We start from the raw sequence: 12,780 nt of genomic DNA on the forward strand, positions 1-12,780 counted from the left end.
CCAGGTGCAGGGAATTAGCCCTACTTCTGAGAGTTGACATCCTTCTTTCTTTGAAATTAGGGTTTAAAACTTATTCCCATGTATACTATGTCAATATCAATACAATCACGATGTGTTTATGTTATAAATGAGTAGGCTGAGGGGAATTCCAGCTTTTCAGAGGTTAATACAAAAGACATATTAAGAGGTTGCTGCAATAATTCAGAGAGATTAATACCTAAGCAAAGGTGTAATTAATGAAAAAAAAGGAAGAAATATAATTGAAAGATACTTTGCAGGGAAAATTACAGTTCTCAGTTTCTAACTGATTAATGAAGGAGAAGGAATAGTTTAAAATGACTTTAAATTTTCAAGATTCTGTGGTCAATTGTATAACAAGAATGCCTGCTTTAGTGAAATAGTTCATTTCCAAGAAAAATAATTTTGTACCTGTAACAGCTTAATTTATACTTCCTGACCCTATTATGCTCTGGTGGGCTTTGCAATGCCAAGGGTTGGGGGTGGAGTATTAGGTGAAGAGGGGTCTAGTTCTTGGTCATCATCTATTGGTGCTTGCAACTGCAAAGACGGCTACGTTTCCCTATGATTTTTGCCCTGTCAACATTATTGCTTTTTCTTTCTGCGTGAAAGACCACCCGGAGGCCTAGGACTCACTGCTACGTCCATATTATTCTTAAGAATAATCCATAAGAAACTGAACTTTTCTGCCTCCGTGAAGCACAGTAGGATGCACGTAAGACTCATATTCACAAGGGTCCCTACAAGAAACAAATGGCACACTCAAATTAATGTATTTCAGAGAGAGTTTATTTACATAGGAACTAATTACAAAGATGTGGGGAAAGTAAGGAGACAACAAGGGATAGTACAGGCACACAGAACTAGCAGCAGACCCTAAAAGGGAGAGGAGAAAGGGTACCAGAACCTAGAAAGGGGGACTATGAAGAAGTGAAGGCTGACTTGGAAGGAGCAGTGATCGTTCAGGGACGCAGCCAACCTAAGGTGACTTTTCAGGAAGGGCTTTAGGGGAATACATACACTGGTATCACACTTTGTCTTCATTTTCTATTGCAGTTCCCCACTATCTAAATCCCACTGGAACCAGTAGGAAGAAAGCAAAATAGAAAGGGGAGTGAGTCTGGAGGGGCAAGTGGAAGATATCATGAGATATCAGGTATGTCAGCTTGGATATCACCTTTGGTAATTTCTTCTCTATTGACTTTTACTCTACTGAGTTCAAGGTGTTTGCTTGTTTGTGTGCGTGTTTTACCATACTTGCCAGTTTTTACACTGGATTGGAGGTGAGGGCCCTTCCTCTAAGTTCCTTCAAAACTCTCCGAGGTTCCTTCCCTGGACTTCAGATGTCAAAGGTGGTTCATTTCTACTTAGGGACAAACAGTATCTAAAGCACTTTCATTCTGTTTTTTTCTTTACTCCCTTTACTTATAAGCTTTTATTTCTGATCAGTTCATATTACTCCCATCTGATGAATATTAAAAAGTAAGCAAGCGTCAATTGGCTCCAGATGCATATATTACAATTGTACCAGAGGAACATGACAGGCTTGGACAAAGCAAACCCATAGTGGTGACAGAGGTGGGGACTCTGGGACTCCGAAGAAAGGCTTCGTGGAAAGCAGGACCTCAAGTCAAAACATCTGAGTATAATCAGGGTTGCATCTGACATTTAAATAACTTTCTCTTCAGAGATGAACAGACCTAGACCACAGGCTACATGCATTGGATCTGTACTGAAGTTAAGCAAATATCTTCTTATTCATTCTTATTCTCTACCACAGCTTTTCCCCACAAAGATCACTTATTTGGGTGGTTGTCCAAACCATGTTCTCTATATTTGAGACCCACGGGATTCTCTCAGATACTTTTTAGTCTAATGTCCAAAGTAAAAATTAATAACTCTAGCAATCAACAATAAGAGAGGAAAATGACCCATCAGGAGTGAAGGTTTGTATTCTACTGAGTAAAGAATTCAGTCTAGCTGATTTCCTGCTTGAGAACAAAAGACACATTGGGTAGTGGAAGAAGGAAATGATAAAATATCGCCTACAACTTTGCTTTATTGCACACTGATGACCGTGATTGCGCCTCAGTGGACACTACTGAAATGTTGATTAGAAGTGGTGTTAGCTAATCCTTGTCCCTCCTTCCTAATCTCAGGGGGGAAGCTTTCAATATTTCACCATCAGATATGTTTACTGTAGGTTGTTTTAAGAAGGTCTTTATCATATTAAGAAGTTTTGTTCTGCTCCTAGTTTGCTAAGAGTTTTTATAATGAATGGGTATTAACTTTGGTCAAATATTTTTATTCTATAAATATTAAGTATTCATTTATGTATGGGTTATACATACATAATAATAGTATTTCTTAAGTTTCCAAACATTTGGCAATTTTCTAGTTATCTTTTGCCTATTTCTAGTTTAATTCCATTGCACTCAAAGAACATATATGATTTCAGTCTTTGAAATTTGTCAAGACTTTGTTATATCAGCATTAACAGCATAAATTTTGGTTAATGATCCATGTGTATTTGCAAATAAGTTAATTCGGTCATTGTTAGATACAATGTTATATATATGTTAATTAGATGAAATATATGAATTGTGCTTTTAGGTTTATATCCCTGTTGATTTTTGGTCTGCTTGCTTCATCATCTACTAAAAAAACATAAAATCCCTTGTACGATTTTGGATGTGTCTACTGTTCCTCTTATTCTGTCCATTTTTTCCTTTTATATTTTTCCTTCTATTAATTTATTAGTGACACTTCTTAAAACCTAGTCATTATTTTTCTTCAGTTGCTACTAAATTATACAAATATCTGTCCTTGCCTTGTACCAGGTGATCACATTTCTATTTCTCTAATAGTGCTAAAACTCTGGAACACTTTCACTCCCTTTATTCCAATTCCGTTTTACATTGTTGGCATAGATTTTATTTCTACATACATTTTAAACTACATTAGACATTATATTATGTTTTGTTAATCAAATCTGTTTATGTTTACTCACATTTATGCCTTCCATTTCTCTTCAGTCCTCCTTACATTTCTGTGTTTCTGTCTGGAATGATTTTATTTCTACCTGAAGAACTGATCTAAGATGATATAAGCTTTCTCTATCATGCTCTTTACTTCATTCTGAGCCTTCACCAGCAGTGCCTTTAACCATATTTCTGCCAACAGTGTGTTAGTGAATTCTAGTCTTTTTTTTTTAGCATGCCCCTCAAAATTCTCCCAGCCTCTACCCATTACCTAATTAGGTACCCTATTCTCAGTACCAAAATCTGTCTTGGTTTTCTATTGTTCTGTCAACAAATTACCACAAACTTAGTAGCTTAGCCACACAAATTAATTATCTAAAGGTTAGAAATCCAAAGTGGGTCAGCAGTGCCATCTGTTTCCTGTTTCCTGTTTCCAAAAGCTTTCTGAGGCTTCCTGAATTTCTTGACTTCCTCCATCTTGAAAACCAGAAACAGTATTTTCTGGCTTTGACCCTCTGTTCCTTAACACCTTTTCTGACTCTAATCCTGCTGCCTTTTTCTTAATCACAGGGCTATTGTGATTATATTGTGATTTTCAGGATAATCTATCCATCTCAGGATGCTTAATTGACGAGCGAGGTATCATATTCACAGGTTTTGGGGATTAGGATGTGGACATTTTTGGATGGCTTTTATTCTGCCTAGCATATGTACCTAATTTGAGAGTGTACATTACAAGCCCTGAAATCTTTGAATTCTTAAATTTAAAACATTTCTTTTTTCCCCACTTAAGCTATTGCTTATGTTCTGAAATGCTAACTCCAAGATTGTCTAATTTTTCCTTAGTATGTGTGCTGTGGCCCTCCTTCTTTTAGGCAGAAGTGGTAGAATGCTGTACATGCTGGAAGGGCCATGGAGTACAATGGGAATGGAGATGAGACACATCTTTCAATGCCTCAACATATCCCACTATATTTGCATTTCTCTTTCATGCTGTAATCTCATAATTTTCTCTCCAAAATGTCTATTCTTCCCTTTTATATTGGATAAGTTAAAGTCCTTATCCAGGATAGTGTTAACTAAATTCAGAATCATATAGCAAGAGACTTTTATTAGCTATGGAATAAAATGAAGAGAAAGAATGCTTTCATTAAAGGATGCTATCTAGGGCGCAGTACCTGAGAAGAATAAACATGAAGGCAACAAAATCTCATTGGCTAGTCTTTTATGATAACGTACTGCAGCAGCTTTATGTTGGAAGCATAGCTTCAGTATTTAGTGCTTCTGTTGATTTATAGTACTGCTAGGTAACAGCCCTAAACTTCTAGTTAGGGTTTAGCATGTACTGCTGGTTAAGATGCCATGAGGTTCTGCTTTGTGAATAGCAAGGTGAGGGCATGATGCTTGGCGTGGCTGTGGCCATCTTGCAACCATGAGGGAGAAATGAATAGACTCACGCTGAAATAGACTCAGAAGCCCTAGCAATGTTGAACTGTTAACCTAACTCTGTAACTGCCTTCCTAGGACTTTGAATTATGTAATACATATGTTTATTATGTTTATATATGTCTATTATGTGTTTTATATATAGTAAATATAGTAGTATAGTATATATATAGTAAAAAAAAAAAGATGCCATGAGGTTCTTATACATAGTCTATCAATAATATCTGGAAATCTTTCTTTTTCATATAAAAGTCATTCTCTGGAAGGATATTTTTTAACTGAAGCAAGCTCTCTTGAGGAAAAATGAAAGTACAATTTTGACACCTTTTGCCACAATCAAATGATCTAAAAAGATTGCTTTAGAATGTTGTTAGGAGAATATCAGCTGTGTAAGGCTGTATAGAAAAAACATATTTTAAGCCTTCTAGAGATTATGGAATTTGGCACAATGAGGAAACAGATACGTAGTCAGTGGTTTTTGTGCCATGTAATCCATGGAGTTCTGAGGATTTCATGGAGGGGCCTCAGAGACTGCTGCAGAGAGTAAAAGGTCAAACAGGCCAGTCTTCAACCAGAGTATTCTGTTTTATCTGATTTATGTGTTAGTTCTGGATACCCTTTGTTTGAACAAAGGCTTTTTTTGGCTGAAAAAATTGGATAGGCATTGCATGAAATAATTTGGCCTAAATCCTAGTCATGAAGGGCGGGGCCAGGACTAGATCCTAGTCATTTCATTCCTTTGCTTAAACCCCTTCAATGGCTCCCCGTCAACTTCAAAATAAAATATATACTCTTTCATCATGGCATGCACATTCTTGATGACCTGATTCTTGTCTACTTCTTTAGCTTATTTCCTGCTCTGCAGTCTTCATGCCCAGAAGACCATCCACAAATTATGTATTATACCTGAGTGTCCATCCCTGCTCTCCTGCTACTCAGCAAGCTTCGTAACTTTTGAAATTTTTTCACTTCTTGTGTCCCTGTACCTCACTAAGGTTTAGGGCTCTGTTCTGTACTCCCATAGAACCCTTTATGTACTCTGCTATGGGGCTTTGAATAACATATTGAAATTGTTGTTTTGTCTTTCTCACCCAACTAAACTGTTCACCATTTGTTTTCTGAAGCTTTCATCTCTGGATCCCGAGTGTCTAGCGAAAGGATTGGATCGGTTTGATATTAAACAGGTAAGTCCCAGTTTATTTTTTTCTCCTCTATTCCACACTATGAAGAAATATTCCTGGGGCATGAGAAACTAGAATGGTCACCTGAGCCAGCACAGGCAGACCCTGGGATACTAGCAGATGGACTCAAGAGGCAGCGTCAGGAAGGAAAGAAGTGATTCCAACTGGCATTAAAAAAGACTCTATAAATACACTTATTATTTATTTAATTAAATAGTTAAGCTCATATTTGTTAAATATCTTCTATATAGCCCCAGACACTATTCTAAGTATGGTGGATACGGCAGTGAAACATGGAGACAAAATATTTGCCTTGGAACTTCCATTCTAGTGAGGGTAGGATAGATCATCAGTAATTATATAATATGTCAGACAGTGATAAAACTTCTTAAGAAAAATAAAGCAGGGTGAGAGACATAGAAAGTAAATAAGAAAGGAGGTTGCTCTATTATAGAGTGATATTAAGAAAGACCTCCCTGATAAGATGAGGGCTGTGAGCTGAATTAAGTCTGAAGAAAGTGAGATTGAGCCATGCTGGTTATGGGAAGACTGATCCAGGCAGAAGGAGCATCAGGTTCAAAGGCCCTGAGGTAGAACCATGTTTGAGAAAGAGGAAGGAAACCAGTGTCAGTGTGACTGCAACATAGTGAACAAATAGAGTGGAGAGGAGGTCAGGTCAGATGGGCTATGAAACATGATCTGATAAGTCATGGTAAGAATTTTGGTTCTTATTCTGGATGGAATGGGAAGTCATTGTAGCATTTTGACCTGACTTTTGATCTGCTCTGATTTTGAGTGTCTAGGGGATCTCTGTATGTAGAATATAAGGAGGCAGAAGTAGGAGGAAGGACACCAGTTAAGAGACTGTTGTAATAATGCAGGTAAGAGATGTTGATGATTTGAACCAGAGTGGGAGTAGTAGAAGTGGTGAGAGGTGGTTGAATTCCAGACACATTCAGGAAGTGTACCTGACTTGAGGTTATACTGGATGTAGAGTGTAAGAGAAGTGAAGAGACGCGTGTGACCCTTGACCAATGGGAAAAACATAATTTCCATTCCCAAAGTGGGAAAATCTGTTAGAAGATTTGGGGGGGAAAATCAAGACATTTATTCTAGATATGGTAAGATGATTATTTGAAATCCAAGAGGAGACATTAAAAATGCAGTTGAATATTTAAGGTTCGATTTCAGAGGCACATTCAGGCAGGAGTGATAAAATTGAAAGTCATCAGAGTGTAGGCAGTATTTACTGCCATGACTGGATGAGATCACTCTAGAAGTAACTGTCACAAGAAGAGTTCCAAGGCTGAACCCTCAAAGCACTTCATTGTTTAGGAAGATGAAGAGGAACGAGCACAAGAGATTGAGAAGGAGAGGCTAGTGGGAAAAACTAAAAACAGTGGTGTCCCAGATGGAAAATACAATAAATTTTCTAGGAGGGGGAAGTTGATCAACGGTGTTAAAAGTTGTTATGCCACATAAAACAAGAACAGAGAATTGCACATTGGATTTGGGAGTTTGGAGTGAATTGGTGAAGTAGTAGGGACAGAAGCTTTATGGGAGTAGATTCAAGAGAAAATTGAAAAGAAATCAGGTCTTGGGAAGCTTCTCTGTAAAATGTGGAGGGGAACATGGGATAAAGGAATTTACTTATTTTGTAATTTAAGTTGAGAGGTATATAGCAGATCTTTAACTCAGCCCACAGGTGCTAATAGATTGCTAGCTGAAATCTTTGGAACGGGTAACTGGGTCTTTGAGGACGTAAGATACTGTTAGTTCTGTATCAATAGGCAGGGTCGTAATAGGCAAGCTATGTGGAGGATAATGGGATTCCGGGATCAGGCACAAGTTGAAAGAAATTCTGGGAAGGAAAAGCACTGATGACAGGCCACCTGACAGTTTTTATTTATTTATTTATTTTTACTTACTGCTGCCTTCACAAGGGGCCAAATTTCCCTATCTCTGAAGAAGCAGGTTTCCTAAAGATGCCAGGCGTTTGGTACATGTAAAGAGTGCTCCACAGCGGCAGCTGTGGCTGTTGCTGAGGCACTCACTTATCAGTGGCTACTGCTTTTCAAGAGCACCATCAAACAGGTCTTCAGCTGGAATTGAGGTTGACAAACATAGAACTCATAAATTAAGTCCCACAGACTTTAACTGTAACTCACCAGCAGTCTTTCCAGTATTCCCTATCTTCGGGATTTCTGTTTTTAATTAAAGATTTCAAAGATAATACTTTGTTTTTTAAATTAAACTTAGCATCTCTTCACATTTGGAAAAAAAAAAAAAAGAGAGAGAACCACAAGCGTAAAAAGTTCACCTTTCTTCTTGGTGAGTTCAGAGTAGCACCCAAGAACGTCCTTATTTCAAAGGTGAGAAATGATGAATTCCTAACATATTCCTGAAGGCAAAATTGTCCTGCGGTCTCAGAGACTTTTATGCCTGCCTGTCTTCTCTTGTTATTTTCATCCTTCTGCTGCACCATTATCTTGGCTTCTTGCCACCTGGTTGCGCCAATAGCTCATTCTTCCATTTTGGTTGTGTGATTTACTCCAGTTTAGCTCTTCACCCAGCTGTCCCTGCTCTTGACTCACATTGACTCTCTGATTTTCTTCTATAGACCAAATGGGAGACTGGGTGCCAGACTTAAATTTAGGGGTGTGAACCTGGAATTCCTAATAACTCCTCTGGGATTTCATGATGTAGGCAGTCTTCAGTCAGGAGATCAAGACAGGATGATGCTAAAGAGCCAGGAGCCATCGAGACAGGGTGTGGGAAGTAGGAAGGCAGGACTCTGTGGAACTTTCTGACCCCACAGGCCCATAGAGTATCTCCTTTGAATGTGGTTCCCCAAGCTAGCCCTTAGCGTTCAAAAGAGCATCTTTAGAGTAAGCAGGGTCAACCATCATTTAACTCTCCCCTTAAACTCTAACTTTACCTCTTCTGCCATCTTGCTCACAGATAGATATTACTTTGGAATACAAAACAATGAAGCGATTTTCTCTAAGTAATGGCACAAAGTATTTGTGTTTTTTGTTTTTTCTGTGTGAATAGGGATCTGCTAGGCATGCTTTACCTGAAGCAATGCATCTTTAAATATGTAGTGTGTCAAATTTGCAGCAGACATGTTGGATTACAAATTTCCCTTGAAATTATACTAGATAGGTGGCCTCTTAGACCATCAGTAATTGTATCTTACCAATGGTCTCAAGCCTTTTTGACTATAAGGCAAATAATTCATCACCTACCTACCCTTCATGGCTTTATTTGCTAGTGAATAAACAAAGAATTGGAGACAATAAAAATGAAACAAGGCAAAATGATAAATAAAAGAGAAACATGGCAGTAATTCTGCAAATACCTAGCAGCAATTGGTAGCCACCAACAATAGAAGAAAACACTGAATTCACTGATCGTAAAAGGTTCATCCCCCACATTATGGAAAATCCTGTTCTCTGAAAACGTGAATGCCACATATGAGTTGTATTGTTTAAGTGATTCATGGTGTTAGAATCCTTAGTAGACTACACAGTGTGGATGCCTCAATTAAACCCATGTTCTAGTTTTAGTTTTTATGCAGACTTTATAACTCAGTTGCTTACTAGTAAGAAGTTCTTAGTCTTTTAGTGCCTAGAAAGGAAACCAGCACATTGTAGGTTTTCAGTGAATGTTTATGAAAGGAATAAAAGAAAGAATGAATGAATAAATTAAAATGAAAGACTATGGAATTTTGAGTCTTTTACTGGTAAGAAGCATTTAAAAGATATGGGCGGATCTTATTTTAGACGTGTTTTAGCTAAATCAAGGACCCTAAATTGGGATGTGGGCTCAGAGGTTGACCTTAGCATGTAGAATCTTATTAAGGAGCAGCCTGGGATCACTACTTGTGGTCAGGTGGGAAGGAATTTGGATTAGAAAGATGCAAAAGTCAGGAGGTGGGGCTGGCTCATCTACTTAGCTTTAAAAGCCATCTGGATACTGACAACCCTCAAGATCTGAACTCTCCAGGCTCAAACTCTTCTATATGTATCAGACTCGTATATCTGACAGCCTACTTGATATCTCCATTTGAATACCCAGCAGTCATCTCAAACTCATAATTTCCCAACCCAAACTGCTCCTTTTACCCTCCAAACTGACTTCACCGAAAGCCTCCCTCACCTCATTTAATAGCACTCCATCCTTCTAGTTCAGGCAATACTGAATGTGGCATTATATTTAAGTGTTGTCTAATTCTCGCCCCACATTAACTATGTCAGGAAATTCCTGTTGGCTTTAGCACCAAAAATAACCAGAATCGACTATAACTCACCACCTGCACTGCAACCACCAAGGTGAGAACCACTATCGTCTCCTGCCTGGATTACTGAAAAAAAAAAAAAAAAAAAAAAAAAAAAACAAATAAAAAAAACAAAACAAAACAACAACAACAACAACAAACCAAAAACAAACCTTTCTACTGATTCTAAACTTCCTGATACTATTCTCCTAGGATGTAGTCTCAATAAAGCAACTGGAAGTAACTATTTTAAAACATAACTTAGATTTCGTCCATCCTCTGCCTCAAAATCTGCAAAAGCTTTTGTTTTTACTAGAGAGCAATTCCTCAAATATATGTTTGGGCCACTGAATCATCTGGGTGGGGTACTTATTTCAATGTGAATTACTGGGTCATACCCACAGATCTCCCAAAAGTTTTCTATGCCTGAGAAGAAAAACCTAGGAAAATTTCAAGGAGGAGATAGGACTTCAGTCAATGATGGGCTGAATCTGTATCAGGGAAGAAACGGAAGAGGATGGCGAATATCTATCTGCCCTTTAGAGGAAACCAGCAGGTTGTTCATAATTTTCCTGCTGATACCAAGAGGCTGGTGCATATCCTGGGCAGTCCCAATTTGTACTTCATAAAATTGGATTTGGGACCCTCTTAAGGACGTGGCTGTGCCAAACCAGACTTTTAGGAAAATTTTACCTCCACGACATTGACAAGAGATGGCCATGATGCAGGCAATCAGCATACTCATAGGCCCGTAGTAGACATTCTTTCTCCGTCTCACATTGGGGCAAAGCACACTGCTAGGGTTGTGCTCTCCTTGGCCTGGAAGATATAGAGGCCCAACACAGTCCCTGCTCCAACATCTAGGTCAAACCCACTGATTTGTCACTTTGTATTTAAATATCAGCTGAATGAAAACCAGAGGCCGTTTATCATCTTCCTGTTTTACTTCCAAGAAAAATACTGTATAAACATGTGGTATTTATAGTTAGCATAGCATATACAATTGAAATTGTACAATTTGCAAATGGCATGTATTGCATTATTGTTTTCATACATCAAAGTATTGGGTAGACTTGAAATTATTTTAATTTCCTGAGCATTAGAAAATGCAAAGATTAAGTATATTATGAAGTTTCTTTCCTTCCCCTTCCTTCCATTTCTTTTTCAGTTGTTTTTAAGAAAATTATAACTACTGGATTTTTGGCCATCGCACATTCTCCGGTTTTATTTAGATCTGCCATAACGATCGCTGACATGAGTGGCATATAATATGTTGCTCTGAATGGCAATGAATGTGATTAATAAAACAGTTGGGAGTTTTTTGCCAAGAGACATTCCTCAGAGAAATTGTTCCTTTTCTTTGAAAATGCCTCCCAAAGAATGCTGACTTTAATGTATGCCAGGACCCATTGACAAGTTTCATACCCGAAGATTCTTCAGAATCAATCTAATTAAAAGCTGTGTCAAGAGTGTCCCAACGCAGAAATTGTCATAACTAAATAAATGTAGGAAGAAACGATTTTTATTGGCTTCTTTTTTGAACAGCTTTTCAAATAATTTTTAATTGACGTAAAATTGAATATAGCATTATATTATTTTCAGGTGTACAACATAGTAATTTGATATTTGTATATGTTGTGAAATCATCACCACTATAAGTCTAGTTAACATCTGTCCCCATACATAGTTATGGACTTCTTTTCTTGCGATGAAGACTTTCAAGATTTACTCTTAGCAACTTTCAGATATGCAGTGCAATAGTATTGCCCATGACTTATTTTATAACTGAAAGTTTGTACCTGTTGAACCCCCTCACCCATTTTGCCCACCCTCTACCCCCCAGCTCTGGCAACCACCAGTCTGTCTCTGTATCTATGAGGTTTTGTGTGTGTGTGTATGTGTGTGTGTGTGTGTGTGTGTGTGTGTGTGTTATGAATTCTACATATAAGTGAGATCATACAGTATTTGTCTTTGTCTGCCTGACTTATTTCACTCAACATAATGTCCTCAAGGTCCATTGATGTGTAGCAAATGGCAAGATTTTCTTCTTTTTGTAGCTGAATAGTATCCTATTGTGTATATATGCCACATATTCTTTGTCCATTTATCCATCAATGGGCACTGAGGTTGTTTGAATATCTTGTATTATCTTAATATTATTGTAAATAATGCTGCAATGAATATGGGAGTGCGTGTATCGTTTTGAATTAGAGTTTTCATTTTCTTCATTTTCCCCCAAATACCCAGAAGTGTAATTGCTGGATTATATGGTAGTTCTACTTTTAATTTTTTGGGAAACCTCCACATAGTGGCTGCACCAATTTATATTCCCACCAGCAGTGCACAAGAATTCCCTTTTCTCCACATCCTTGCCAACACTTATTTTTGGCACTTATTTGTGACTTTTTGATTGTAGCCATTCTGACAGGTATAAGATGGTATCTCATTGTGGTTTTGATTCTCATTTCCCTGATGATTAGTGATATTACATACTTTTTCGTGTACTTGTTGGCCATCTGTATGTCTTTAAAGAATAACTTGTTTTATCAGTAGTATAATTCTATAAGGGAATACTTTAAAGATTTAGCTTCCTAAGTTAATAATTTCCTAATGTTTGAAAGGTCATATATTAATATAATGTTATAGTAAATAAAGAATATGTATCCCATAATAATGTCTAATGTAGAATATTAGATACGTATTTAGGAATTCCCTTCCTGGTGCTATTTAAATATTTAGTTTAATTATATTACTATTCATTCATAATATTATTCATTATTTCATTTAATGCCAATTGTTTGTGAATTAGAGAAATTCTTTAAAATTCTAAACCAAATTAGCAGTATGTTATGAGCATTTTTTTCTAGATAATTTT

The 12,780-nt window shown here is 37.4% G+C and overlaps 1 long non-coding RNA gene across 3 annotated transcripts in view; it reads left to right on the top strand.

The window, feature by feature from the left end:
* The window catches only part of LOC130541997 (uncharacterized), a 33,464-nt gene that overhangs the window by 3,448 nt on the left and 17,236 nt on the right, over nucleotides 1-12,780 (top strand). For all 3 annotated transcript variants that reach the window (XR_008956194.1, XR_008956193.1, XR_008956195.1), the window contains exons 2-3: nucleotides 1,075-1,174; nucleotides 5,570-5,629. This is a non-coding gene — a long non-coding RNA (uncharacterized LOC130541997). The remainder of the gene's footprint in view (nucleotides 1-1,074; nucleotides 1,175-5,569; nucleotides 5,630-12,780) is intronic.

Source organism: Ursus arctos, unplaced genomic scaffold (assembly GCF_023065955.2).
Source record: "Ursus arctos isolate Adak ecotype North America unplaced genomic scaffold, UrsArc2.0 scaffold_29, whole genome shotgun sequence".
NCBI lineage: Eukaryota > Metazoa > Chordata > Mammalia > Carnivora > Ursidae > Ursus > Ursus arctos.